This window comes from Oncorhynchus gorbuscha, linkage group LG21 (assembly GCF_021184085.1).
Source record: "Oncorhynchus gorbuscha isolate QuinsamMale2020 ecotype Even-year linkage group LG21, OgorEven_v1.0, whole genome shotgun sequence".
In the NCBI taxonomy this organism is placed as follows: domain Eukaryota; kingdom Metazoa; phylum Chordata; class Actinopteri; order Salmoniformes; family Salmonidae; genus Oncorhynchus; species Oncorhynchus gorbuscha.
In genome coordinates this window covers 20493246-20506034 of record NC_060193.1, presented here as the reverse complement: position 1 = coordinate 20506034, position 12789 = coordinate 20493246, and positions in this window count along the sequence as shown.

Below are 12789 nucleotides of genomic sequence, written 5' to 3'. Positions count from 1 at the left end.
CACAATCACAGCACGGTGAATTCTAAACAAGGAACCGACAGGACAGGAACGGAACACAAAGGAAGAAATAGGGACTCTAATCAGGGGAAAGGATCGGGAACAGGTGTGGGAAGACTAAATGATGATTAGGGGAATAGGAACAGCTGGGAGCAGGAACGGAACGATAGAGAGAAGAGAGAGCGAGAGAGTGAGAGAGGGAGGGGGAGAGAGAGGGATAGAAAGAGGGAAAGAACCTAAGACCAGCAGAGGGAAACGAATAGAATGGGGAGCACAGGGACAAGACATGATAATAAATGACAAACATGACATTAACTTGCTGATACATTTTTTTATTTCATTGTTAGAAATAATTTCCTCACAAGACTTTTGGAAGTCTTCATCTATGAATTTTGCACAGTCTTTGACAGTCTAGAAAGGCAGATATGTCACTAGTAGGAAAGGCATTACTGGTATAAAGGTTATCATAGAATTCTGAAACATATTTTGAAATATATTTGGGGTTTTCATTTTCTTTGCTATCTAAATTGAGCTTATGAAGACGTACATTCAGAATTTCTTTCTAATTGTAAAAGTATTTTATATTTTTCTTCCACCTTCCGCCAACCATCCCCTTCTTGATCTGACAAATGCCCCTTTTGCTCTCTCTTCATACAGTCGGTCCATTTCTAGTTGTAAAGAGAATAACTGACCCTTTCCTTCTTCATCAAGGTTCTCCATAGAGATGAGAAAATATTTCTTTAAGTTTATCTTCCCTCAATCTTTTAAGTACAGCAATTTCTTTACCTCTCTTCATGGCTGTTTGTCTTATTTCATACTTCATTAATTCCCAATATTTCCCATAAGACTTAAATAGTTGGGCTTTCCTCCAATTGTCGTGTATAATATCTTTGGCATCCATCTTGAAATTATCTTCCTCCAACAGTCTACTGTTGATTTTCCAATAACTCCGATTCAGTTTAATTTAAGATCTATTCATATTTATAGATAAGAATATAACTTTATGATCAGTAAGAATAGATGGTTCAATTGATACCTTGACTACAGAATTATCTAATGAATTATAAATCAACCAGAAGTCAATTCTTGACTGTTTGGACATGTCCTTACTCCAAGTGAAGTCCTTTTTATCAGGATATTTAGATCACCAAATATTGACTAATCCTAGACATAGATTATTAAAGTCAGGATTAACTATGCTGGATATGTTGGGAGGGGGATATCTGTCAATCATCACATTAGACTCAGAATTAAAATTGCCACCTAAGATAATTTTGATATCCTGAAATACTGTTAAAATAACTATTAATTTCTTAATTATTGAAATAACATCCTGTTTTTTTTGTTGTTGGATGCATAAATATTCCCTAATAAAAACATTTCACTGTGGAAATGTACTGTTAAAATGAACCAACGTCCAGAGTGGTGAGTCTTACGACTGATGACCTTCCCTTTAAATGCACCTCTTAAAATTGCTACACCTGCAGAGTGGTTGTTGCCATATGATAACCAGATATCATTACTCCATTGATTTTTCCAAAAAGATAGATCGGAAGAACAAGCATGATTCTCTTGTAAAAAAGTAAAAGTCTGCATTAAACCGTTTCCAATACAGGAAAATAGCCTTATACTTGAGTAAATTAAAAACACCCCTGACATTAACTGAACAAAGAGATAGACAAACTTAAACCAACTACCTTGTTATGCTAATATAAGCTTTTCCTAAGGATATGGAACTCAAAAGGATTTCCATCCCATTATTAAACTCTCTCTCAAAAAAATATATATATATACACTGCTCAAAAAAATAAAGGGAACACTTAAACAACACAATGTAACTCCAAGTCAATCACACTTCTGTGAAATCAAACTGTCCACTTAGGAAGCAACACTGATTGACAATACATTTCACATGCTGTTGTGCAAATGTAATAGACAAAAGGTGGAAATTATAGGCAATTAGCAAGACACCCCCAATAAAGGAGTGGTTCTGCAGGTGATAACCACAGACCACTTCTCAGTTCCTATGCTTCCTGGCTGATGTTTTGGTCACTTTTGAATGCTGGCGGTGCTTTCACTCTAGTGGTAGCATGAGACGGAGTCTACAACCCACACAAGTGGCTCAGGTAGTGCAGCTCATCCAGGATGGGACATCAATGCGAGCTGCGGCAAGAAGGTTTGCTGTGTCTGTCAGCGTAGTGTCCAGAGCATGGAGGCGCTACCAGGAGACAGGCCAGTACATCAGGAGATGTGGAGGAGGCCGTAGGAGGGCAACAACCCAGCAGGAGGACCGCTACCTCCGCCTTTGTGCAAGGAGGAGCAGGAGGAGCACTGCCAGAGCCCTGCAAAATGACCTCCAGCAGGCCACAAATGTGCATGTGTCTGCTCAAACGGTCAGAAACAGAATCCATGAGGACATTTGGCATTTGCCAGAGAACACCAAGATTGGCAAATTCGCCACTGGCACCCTGTGCTCTTCACAGATGAAAGCAGGTTCACACTGAGCATATGTGACAGAGTCTGGAGACACCGTGGATAAAGTTCTGCTGCCTGCAACATCCTCCAGCATGACCGGTTTGGCGGTGGGTCAGTCATGGTGTGGGGTGGCATTTCTTTGGGGGGCCGCACAGCCCTCCGTGTGCTCGCCAGAGGTAGCCATTAGGTACCGAGATCCTCAGACCCCTTGTGAGACCATATCCTGGTGTGGTTGGCCCTGGGTTCCTCCTAATGCAAGACAATGCTAGACCTCATGTGGCTGGAGTGTGTCAGCAGTTCCTGCAAGAGGAAGGCATTGATGCTATGAACTGGCCCGCCCGTTCCCCAGACCTGAATCCAATTGAGCACATCTGGGACATCATGTCTCGCTCCATCCACCAACGCCACGTTGCACCACAGACTGTCCAGGAGTTGGCGGATGCTTTAGTCCAGGTCTGGGAGGAGATCCCTCAGGAGACCATCCGCCACCTCATCAGGAGCATGCCCAGGCGTTGTAGGGAGGTTATACAGGCATGTGGAGGCCACACACACTACTGAGCCTCATTTTGACTTGTTTTAAGGACATTACATCAAAGTTGGATCAGCCTGTAGTGTGGTTTTCCACTTTAATTTTGAGTGTGACTCCAAATCCAGACCTGCATGGGTTGATCAATTTGATTTCCATTGATAATTTTTGTGTGATTTTGTTGTCAGCACATTCAACTATGTAAAGAAAAAGTATTTAATAAGAATATTTCATTCATTCAGATCTAGGATGTGTTATTTTAGTGTTCCCTTTATTTTTTGAGCAGTGTATATTGACTTATAAAAACATTCTTTATGGAAATAAATGTTTACATTTTTTATTTATTAATGACATTATGAATAGAAATGGAGTAATTATGTCACATATGCAGTTATTGAAAATATATGGGAATATTTGCTCAATACAGATTTACAACCACCTGATTGCAGCACTACCACAAAAATGGAGGAGGCAAGTGGAAAAGGGAGAAGGTAGAGAACTTGTTTGCCTACCATATATTGAAGATACAAATTGGCTGAAAGGAACTGACATAAATAGAAAAATAAACCAGTTTCATCTGAGGACAAAAATGTTGACAGCTGCGCCATGCAGGTTGCAAAGTAAATGGGAGGAGATTTTCGATGTACCAACTCCATGGCACATGGTTTATGAACTGGTACAAAGAAAAACTACACTTGACTCAACAATGAGTTTTTCAATTTAAATGATTATATAAAAGTATTGCCACCAACAGAATGCTATATATATGGGACATACAACCATCTCAGCTCTGTAGATATTGTTGCGAAGAGACAGAATCAATAGATCACTTATTCTGGTATTTCCCCAATATAGCTTGTTTCTGGTCACAGGTTCAGGAATTTGTGAAAGGCCGTATCTATTCACTGATGAAATTCTAGGTGGGACAGCACGAAATGAGACTCAGAGACGTGACTTCAACAAAAATAAGGAAACTGTATTGGGAGTTGTTCTTTCAACTCTAACAGGGACTGTACAAAAAAAGGCCAGGGTAATGGCTATTCAAACAAAAAAATTAAAAATAAACTAACAGTTTTTACCCAACGCCACTCCAACAGCTTGAGCGGAACCTATAACAGGGCAGCCTGTTGTCCTGGAATTAAACATAGTCTCCAGCTCATAATCACTCTCTCCCTTCTGCCCCTTCAGTCAGGTCTTGATGCACCAATCCCTTTAGCGGGACCATTTTCATAAACACCCGCTGAATTGCAGCGAGCCAAATTCAAATTAAATTACTAAAAATATTTAATTTTCATGAAATCACAAGTGCAATATAGCAAAATACATCTTAGCTTGTTGTTAATCCACCTGGTGTGTCAGATTTCAATACAGCTTTTCGGCGAAAGCATAACAAGCGTTTATGTAAGAACATCTCTCTCAGTAGACAAAATATTACAAACACTAGCAGCCAAGTAGATTGGTCACGAAAGTCAGAAAAGCAATAGATTAAAACGCTTACCTTTGATGATCTTTGGATTTTTGCACTCACGAGACTTCCAGTTACATCATCATTCCTTTTGTTCTATAAAGATTATTTTTACATCCTAAATACCTCCATTTGTTTGGCGCGTTATGTTCAGAAATCCACAGGCTCGAGCGGTCACGACATCGCAGACAAAAATTCCAAATAGTATCCGTATTGTCCACAGAAACATGTCCATTTAAAAAATAATTAATCCTCAGGTTGTTTTTAAAATATATAATAGATGATATATCAACCAGGACTGTCACTTTTTCAATAGGAGAGGGAGAGACAATGGCTGCCCCACTCTGTTGCGCAAGCAAAACTCTGCGAACACCCAGCCATCCACTGACGCAATGTTATCTTTCTCGCTAATTTTCTCAAGATAAAAGCCTGAATATATGTCTAAAGACTGTTGACACCTTGAGGAAGCCATAGGAAAGGGAATCTGGTTGATATCCCTTTAAATGGAGGCAGGGCATCCAATGGAACAGAGAGCTTTCAGGAAAAACAGTACTTCCTGGTTGGATTTTCCTCAGGTTTTTGCCTGCAATATCAGTGCTGTTATACTCACAGACAATATTTTGACAGTTTTGGAAACTTTAGAGTGTTTTCTATCCTAATCTGACAATTATATGCATATTCTATTTTCTGGGCCTGAGAAATAGGCAGTTTCAATTGGGTATGTTTTTTTTGTTGCCAAAAACGAAAATCCTGCTCCCTACACTCAAGAATTAATAAGAGAACACAACCAATAATCAGTCAATTGGCCTCAGGTGATCTTAACAGTAGTGGCTGTACTGCGGAGCAGCTCCAGGAGAGGGCGCAGTCGGACCATTTGATCCGGCTGATCCCTCACAAATGGTTAAAAAAATCACTACGTGCACTTAAAATTAACCTTACAAATAGCAGTGTTGGGCGATCTGAAAAGCCATAAGCAGTCAATAAATAATATAATAATACTCGTTGGAAAGGTTTTCATCTTTAGCTCACAATCTGTTAATAAAATACGATTACAAAGATTCAAACATTTTGCAAAACATCACAGCACAATTGAAAAACATATGGCACATGGAAACCAAACAAGGGCGGTCTATGGAGACAGGTGGGATGGGCTGAGAGTGGCTGAGGGTTGGGATTAAAGAGTTTGTTTGGCAATGTATTGTTGTTATATATAAAAGTACCATGTATGTCAAATGTATATGTTAAATGTGTATGTAAAATGTACAGGTAAAATGTATGCAAAAAAACGAAGATATTTGTCCTCCGAAGAGGGGGGGGGGGTGTTGGTGGGGTTAAATAAATAAATAATAATCAAATAAAAAACAAGTTAACAGATTCAACATCATCACTACTGGCCTTTCAACTTCTGAGGTCACAAAGAATACATCGAATTTCACTACTGCCATAGGGACTAGGTCAGTAGCTTATACCACAGTGTTAATTGGTTGCTATCACAAGTCCCATCTGAAACTCTTGTAGCAGGCTGGTTTTTATATGTCTGCTAGGATCAGAGGGGCTGGTCTGGTCTTTTCACAGTAAACAGAATAAGAAAGGACATCTCTTCCTCTTTGATTCATCTCTAGGTTACTGGTAGTCTCCCTAGGCAGACGGGTTGCCTCCCACATGAGCAATGTGGCAACACACAATCGATGTTGCTTATGTGTTGCTTTAAGTCTGGGATTAAAGAGACTAGAGAACTGAGCTCTTAGAGCACTCAAAACACTGAAGTTGTGGTTCAATTGTGTTTTGATTGGTGAAAGGGTTTAGGTACTTACAGAATGGGTCAACGATGGTTCATGTTCCAATCTGTTGTAACGGTTGTATGAAATTCATGTCAGTAACATTTTCTGCTACGATAACTTTGGCAGTTACTTAGATGTATTATTATATGAAATGACAGCTTTTATTCTCTTGTTAATAAGTTATCATCTGCTCTAGAGCTGAATATAAAGCTATTATTTAAAAAGCAAGCACACAATTCATGATTTATTTCACGTACAAATTCCAGGATGCACTGTATTGATTGTGATATAAAAGCATTAATGGTAATGAAAGTGCTTTTAACCCACACAATGTTTAGAACTTGTTGCGCCTTAACTGCTTGAACGGTTCCACATAAGCATTTTAATTTTCAGTTTCCGGGTATGACATAACAATAGCATACAGCATAAAAAAGAATGACTTCTCATTGAAGAACTACCAAAAAACATCTCAAAGTCTTCCTGCTTCTGAAGGTGAAGGTGATGGTCAGGTCTACTCCGTGTCTCGAAGGGGTGGAGATGCACAAAACAAGACTGGATACACAGAGTCAAATTCACACACGGGTGGATGGGTCGACACACAGCTAATGAGAGTGTGTACTGTAGGTTCTCTCTGGCAACCACATGTGTCTGTGTGGAGGGAAGAACCTGTGTGTGTGTGTGTGTGTGTGTGTGTGTGTGTGTGTGTGTGTGTGTGTGTGTGTGTGTGTGTGTGTGTGTGTGTGTGTGTGTGTGTGTGTGTGTGTGTGTGTGTGTGTGTGTGTGTGTGTGTGTGTGTGTGTGTGTGTGTGTGTGTGTGTGTGTGTGTGTGTGTGTGTCACTGTCACTCATGACATTGTCATTGTATACTTCATAGAGTGACCTGGATCTCGGTAAACTTCTGCCTGCAGCCCTCTGGGCATCGTGTGTGTATGATGGATGAAATGAGACACTTGAAAATAAGTTGTTCATATCATTGCAGAGTTTTGATGAGCCAGAGGACTATTATGTGTTGTATTGTTTGTTGACAGGGAGTTTTATATATACAGTGCATTCAGAAAGTATTCAAACCCCTTGACTTGACCCATAATGACAAATTGAAACCAGATTTTTAGAAATTTTAGCAATTGTATTAAAAATAATATTTACATAAATATTCAGGCCCCTTGCTATGAGACTTGAAATTGAGCTTAGGTGCATCCTGTTTCCATTGATCATCCTTGAGATGTTTCTACAACTTGACTGGAATCCAACTGTGGTAAATTAAATTGATTAGACATGATTTGGAACGGCACATACCTGTCTATATAAGGTCCCACAGTTGACAGTGCATGTCAGAGCAAAAATCAAGCCATGAGGTCGAAGGAATTGTCCGTAGCGCCCTGAGACAGGAGTGTGTCTAGACATATCTGGGGAAGCGTACCGAAACATTTCTGCAACATTGAAGGTCCCCAAGAACACAGTGGCCTCCATTCTTAAATGGAGATGTTTGGAACCACCAAGTCTCTTCCTAGAGCTGGCTGCCCGGCTAAACTGAGCAATCGGGGGAGAAGGGTCTTGGTCATGGCGGGGACCAAGAACCTGATGGTAACTCTGACATTGCTCTAGATTTCCTCTGTGGAGATGGGAGAACCTTCCAGAAGGACAACCATCTCTGCAGGAACTACACCAATCAGGCCTTTATGGTTGAGTGGCCAGATGGAAGCCATTCCACAGTAAAAGGCACATGACAGTTCGTTTCGAGTTTGCCAAAAGGCACCTAAAGATTCTCAGACCATGAGAAACAAGATTGTCTGGTCTGATGAAACCAAGATTGAACTCTTTGGTCTGAATGCCAAGCGTCACATCTGGAGGAAACCTGGCACCATTCCTACGGTGAAGCATGGTGGTGCTTTTTAGCAGCATCATGCTTTTTAGCAGCATCATATTTTTTAGCAGCATGGACTGGGAGACTTGTCAGGATTGATGCAAAGATGAACGGAGCAAAATCCAGAGGAATCCTTGATGAAAACCTGCTCTAGAGCACCCAGGACCTCTGACTGGGGCAAAGGTTCACCTTTCAACAGGACAATGACCCTAAGCACACAGTCAAGACAATGCAGGAGTGGCTTCGGGACAGGTCTCTGAATGTCCTTGAGTAGCCCAGCCAGAGACTGGAATTGAACCTGATCAAACATCTCTTGAGAGACCTGAAAATAGCTCCCCAATGCTCCCCATCCAATCTGACAGAGCTTGAGAGGATCTGCAGAGAAGAATGGGAGAAACTCCCCAAATCCAAGTGTGCCATCGACAGAGCCGTCACAACATTCAGCCAGCATGATAGATGTTAACAAAGAGCAAGATCAACCAATGACATTCGCATTTGTCAAGACTCCTACCGAAGGTGGCTCCCCTTCCTGTTCGGGTGGCGCTCAGCGGTCGTCGTCACCGGCCTACTAGCTGCCACTGATCCCCTTTCCCTTTTGCTGTTTATTAGTTGCATCTGTGTTTAGTTTAGGTTAGGTTAATTGGTTGGGCTTTATTTACCAGCTGGCCCGCCTGCTGGTTGTGCAGGATTATTTTCAGTGTACGTTTGTACACGGCTGTAGGTCACGGTTGTCCGTGTGTTTGTATTTTGCTGGACTGTTTAAGTTCCCCTTGTTTGGGGATTTTTTTTGGGATGGCGTCATTTCACCGTTGTGGTGCATTAAAAGTAGCGCTACCCTGAACTCTCTGCTTCCTGCGCCTGACTTCTTCCACCACTACACCCTGGGCATTACAGAATCTTGCACCCTTAAAGAATGGAGTCAGCAGGAACAGCTGCCAACCCCCTCCCGTCGATGGAGGAACGTGTCCTCCACCATACCAGCTCGGGATCCCCCTTCTCCTCCCTCCCCCTCCGGCTCCAGTGCTCTCCGTCTTGTGCTCCCGAGGGACTACCACATAGAAATGTCCTAAATAATCATTGCCGGCTATAACTTGTTGGTTAACGGCTTCTAAATAAACATTCCAATGTAAGGTCTCCTCCACCTGTTGTATTTTAAGCACATGACAAATAAAATGTATTTGATTAGTTTTAAACATTGAATCCTTATGTACAGTGGTGGTAGAGCATGGCGCTTGTAACGCCAGGGTAGTGGGTTCGATCCCCGGGACCACCCCGAGGGACTGACTGATGGAGGAGCATATATTACGGCGGGGTGTCAGGGGTTCTTGCTCCAACTGGAACTGTACCTGGTGACCGTGAGGCCCACTCCCTCAGGAGCGGAGATAGTTAGTGTCCTTGTCTCCTGCCTGACGGGTCATGCTCTGGAGTGGGCAAACGCATTCTGGAATGGCCCAGACTCTGCGAAGGAGCACTACCCGGAATTCACCCGCCGCTTTCGTGCCGTGTTTGATCACCCTCCAGAGGGCCGAGTGGCGGGTGAGCGACTGTTCCACCTTAGGCAGGAGAAGAGGAGCGCACAGGATTACGCGTTGGAGTTCCGGACCTTGGCCGCTAGGGCTGGGTGGAACGACAGGGCCCTGATAGACCACTACCGGTGTAGTCTCCGGGAGAATGTCCGCAGGGAGCTAGCGTGTCGGGACACCGCTCTCTCCCTTGATAAACTCATCCACATGTCTATCTGGCTGGAAAATCTGCTGGCTGCCCGCAGGTGTTCGGAGAGGGTCCTGTTCGTTCAACCACCCAGCATCCTTGCTCCCATTCCTATGGAGTTAGGGGGGGCCGTGCCGAGGGGTACCGGAGGAAGAGGCTCCCCCTGCACCAGCTGTGGTAGGAGAGGACACACAGCCGATCGGTGCTGGGGTGGCCCGTCTGGGAGTCGAGAGGGCAGGCAGAACGCTTTTCGGTCACGCCAGGTGAGTCAGCACCAAACTCACCCAGAACCCCCTGTTGGTCACATGTTTGTCTTGATTTTATTTATTTATTTTTTCCCCCTCTTCCCAGCATAAGCCGCTAGTCGATTCAGGTGCAGCTGGGAAATTTATGGATCGCGGACTCGCCATCAAGCTGGATGTTCGCTCGTGCCGATAGATTCTCCGTTCCCCGTGCACTTCCTAGATAGCCAGCAATTAGGGTTAGGGAGGCCACGGAATCACTGGACATGGTGACGCAAGGGAATCATAGGGAGCGAATTAGTCTCTTCATTATCGATTCGCCTGCATTTCCAGTGGTGCTCGGGATTCCCTGGCTGGCTAGTCACAATCCTAAGATTTCGTGGAGACAGGGGGTTCTCCAGGGGTGGTCAGAGGAGTGTTCTGGAAGGTGTCTGGGAGTTTCCATCGGTGCCACGTTGGTGGAGAGTCCAGACCAGGGTTCCACGGTGCACATCCCCCCTGAATATGCAGATTTGGCAATCGCTTTCAGTAAGAAGAGAGCCACTAAATTACCACCTCATCGACAGGTAAACGCTGCGCTTCCCAAGAGTCATGTGTACCCATTGTCCCAGGAGCAGATGTTGGCTATGGAGACATATGTCACGGAATCTCTGGGGCAGGGGTACATTCGGCCCTCCATCTCACCTGTCTCCTCAAGTTTCTTTTTTTGTGAAGAAAAAGGAGGGAGGTCTGCGTCTGTGCATTGAGTATAGAGGTCTAAATGCCACAGTGGGGTTTAGTTACCCACTACCTCTCATCGCTACGGCGGTTGGATCATTTCACGGAGCACAATTGTTTTACAAAACTGGATCTCAGGAGCGCGTATAGTCTAGTACGTATTCGGGATGGAAACGAGTGGAAAACTGCGTTTAGTACCACATCGGGCCACTATGAGTACCTTGTCATGCCGTATGGGTTAAAGAATGCTCCAGACATCTTTCTATCCTTTGTAGACGAGATTCTCAGGGACCTGCCCGGGCATGGCGTGGTTATCTATATCGATGATATTCTGATCTATTCCGCCACCCGCGCTGTGCATGTGTCTCTGGTGCGCAAGGTGCTTGGTAGACTGCTGGAACATGACCTATATGTCAAGGCTGAGAAGTTTGTGTTCTCCAAATGAGCCGTCTCCTTCCTGGGTTATCGCATTTCCACCTCGGGGGTGGTGATGGAGTATTACCGCATTAATCGTCCAATTCCTGCCATGGTGAAGGAGGTTTATCCGGGGTTTTGGCCAGGTAGTGGACCCCATTACCTCACTGCTGAAGGGGGGGCCTGGGTGTTTGCGGTGGTCGGCAGAGGCGGACAGAGCCTTCAATAGGTTGAAGGTGCTGTTCATGGATGCACCTGTGTTGGCACACCCGGACCCCTCTCTAGCATTCAAAGTGGAGGTGGACGCGTCTGAGGCTGGGGTGGGTGCCGTGCTATCACAGCGCTCGGGTACGCCACCAAAACTCCGCCCCTGCGCTTTCTTTTCAAGGAAGCTCAGTCCGGCGGAGCGTAACTATGATGTGGGGGACCGGGAGTTGTTAGCGGTGGTCAAGGCCCTGAGGGTGTGGAGACACTGGCTTGAGGGGGCTAAGCACCCCTTTCTCATCTGGACCGACCACCTGAATCTGGAGTATATTCGGGCAGCTAGGAGACTGAATCCGCTTCAGGCAATGTATCCATGTTCTTCACCCGATTCAGGTTCACTCTGTCTTATAGACCAGGCTCCCTGAACATAAAGGCCGACGCGCTGTCCCGTCTCTATGACACGGAGGACCGGTCCACCGAGCCTACTCCCATCCTTGTAGCCTCGAGGCTGATGGCACCAGTGGTATGGGAGGTGGACTCGGACATTGAGCGAGCGTTACGGGTGGAGCCGGCTGGGCCTACGTACGTGCCGCTTGGTGTCCGGGACCAACTGATTCGGTGGGCTCACACCCTACCCTCCTCGGGTCATCCTGGGGTGGCGAGGACAGTGCGTGTCCTCCGGGGGAAGTATTGATGTCCCACCTTGGCTAGGGAAGTTAGGGTTTATGTTTCTTCCTGTTCGGTGTGCGCCCAGAGTAAGGCTCCTAGGAACCTTCCTAGAGGGAAGTTACAACCCCTCCCCATTCCATAACGGCCATGGTCTCACTTATCAGTGGATTTCCTGACCGATCGCCCCCCCCCGTCTCAGGGGAACACTACGGTTTTGGTGGTTGTGGATCGGTTTTCTAAGTCCTGCCGTCTCCTCCCGTTGCCCGGTCTCCCTACAGCCCTACAGACTGCGGAGGTGTTATTTGCCCCGTCTTCCGGCACTACGGGGTGCCGGAGGACATCGTCTCTGATCGGGGTCCCCAGTTCACGTCCTGGGTATGGAGGGCGTTCATGGAGCGTCTGGGGGTCTCGGTCAGCCTGACCTCCGGTTATCACCCCGAGAGTAATGGGCAGGTGGAGAGAGTGAACCAGGAGGTGGGTAGGTTTCTGCGGTCGTATTGCCAGGACCGGCCCAGGGAGTGGTCTAGGTATGTCCCTTGGCCCAAAACTCACTCCGTCACTCCTCAACAAACCTATCACCGTTTCAGTGTGTGTTGGGCTACCAGCCGGTCCTGGCACCTTGGCATCCGAGTCGGACGAGGCTCCTGCGGTGGAGGAGTGGGTGCAGCGCTCCAAGGAGACCTGGAGGGCCGGCAGGAATCGCGCAAACAAGCCAGTGGACGGCA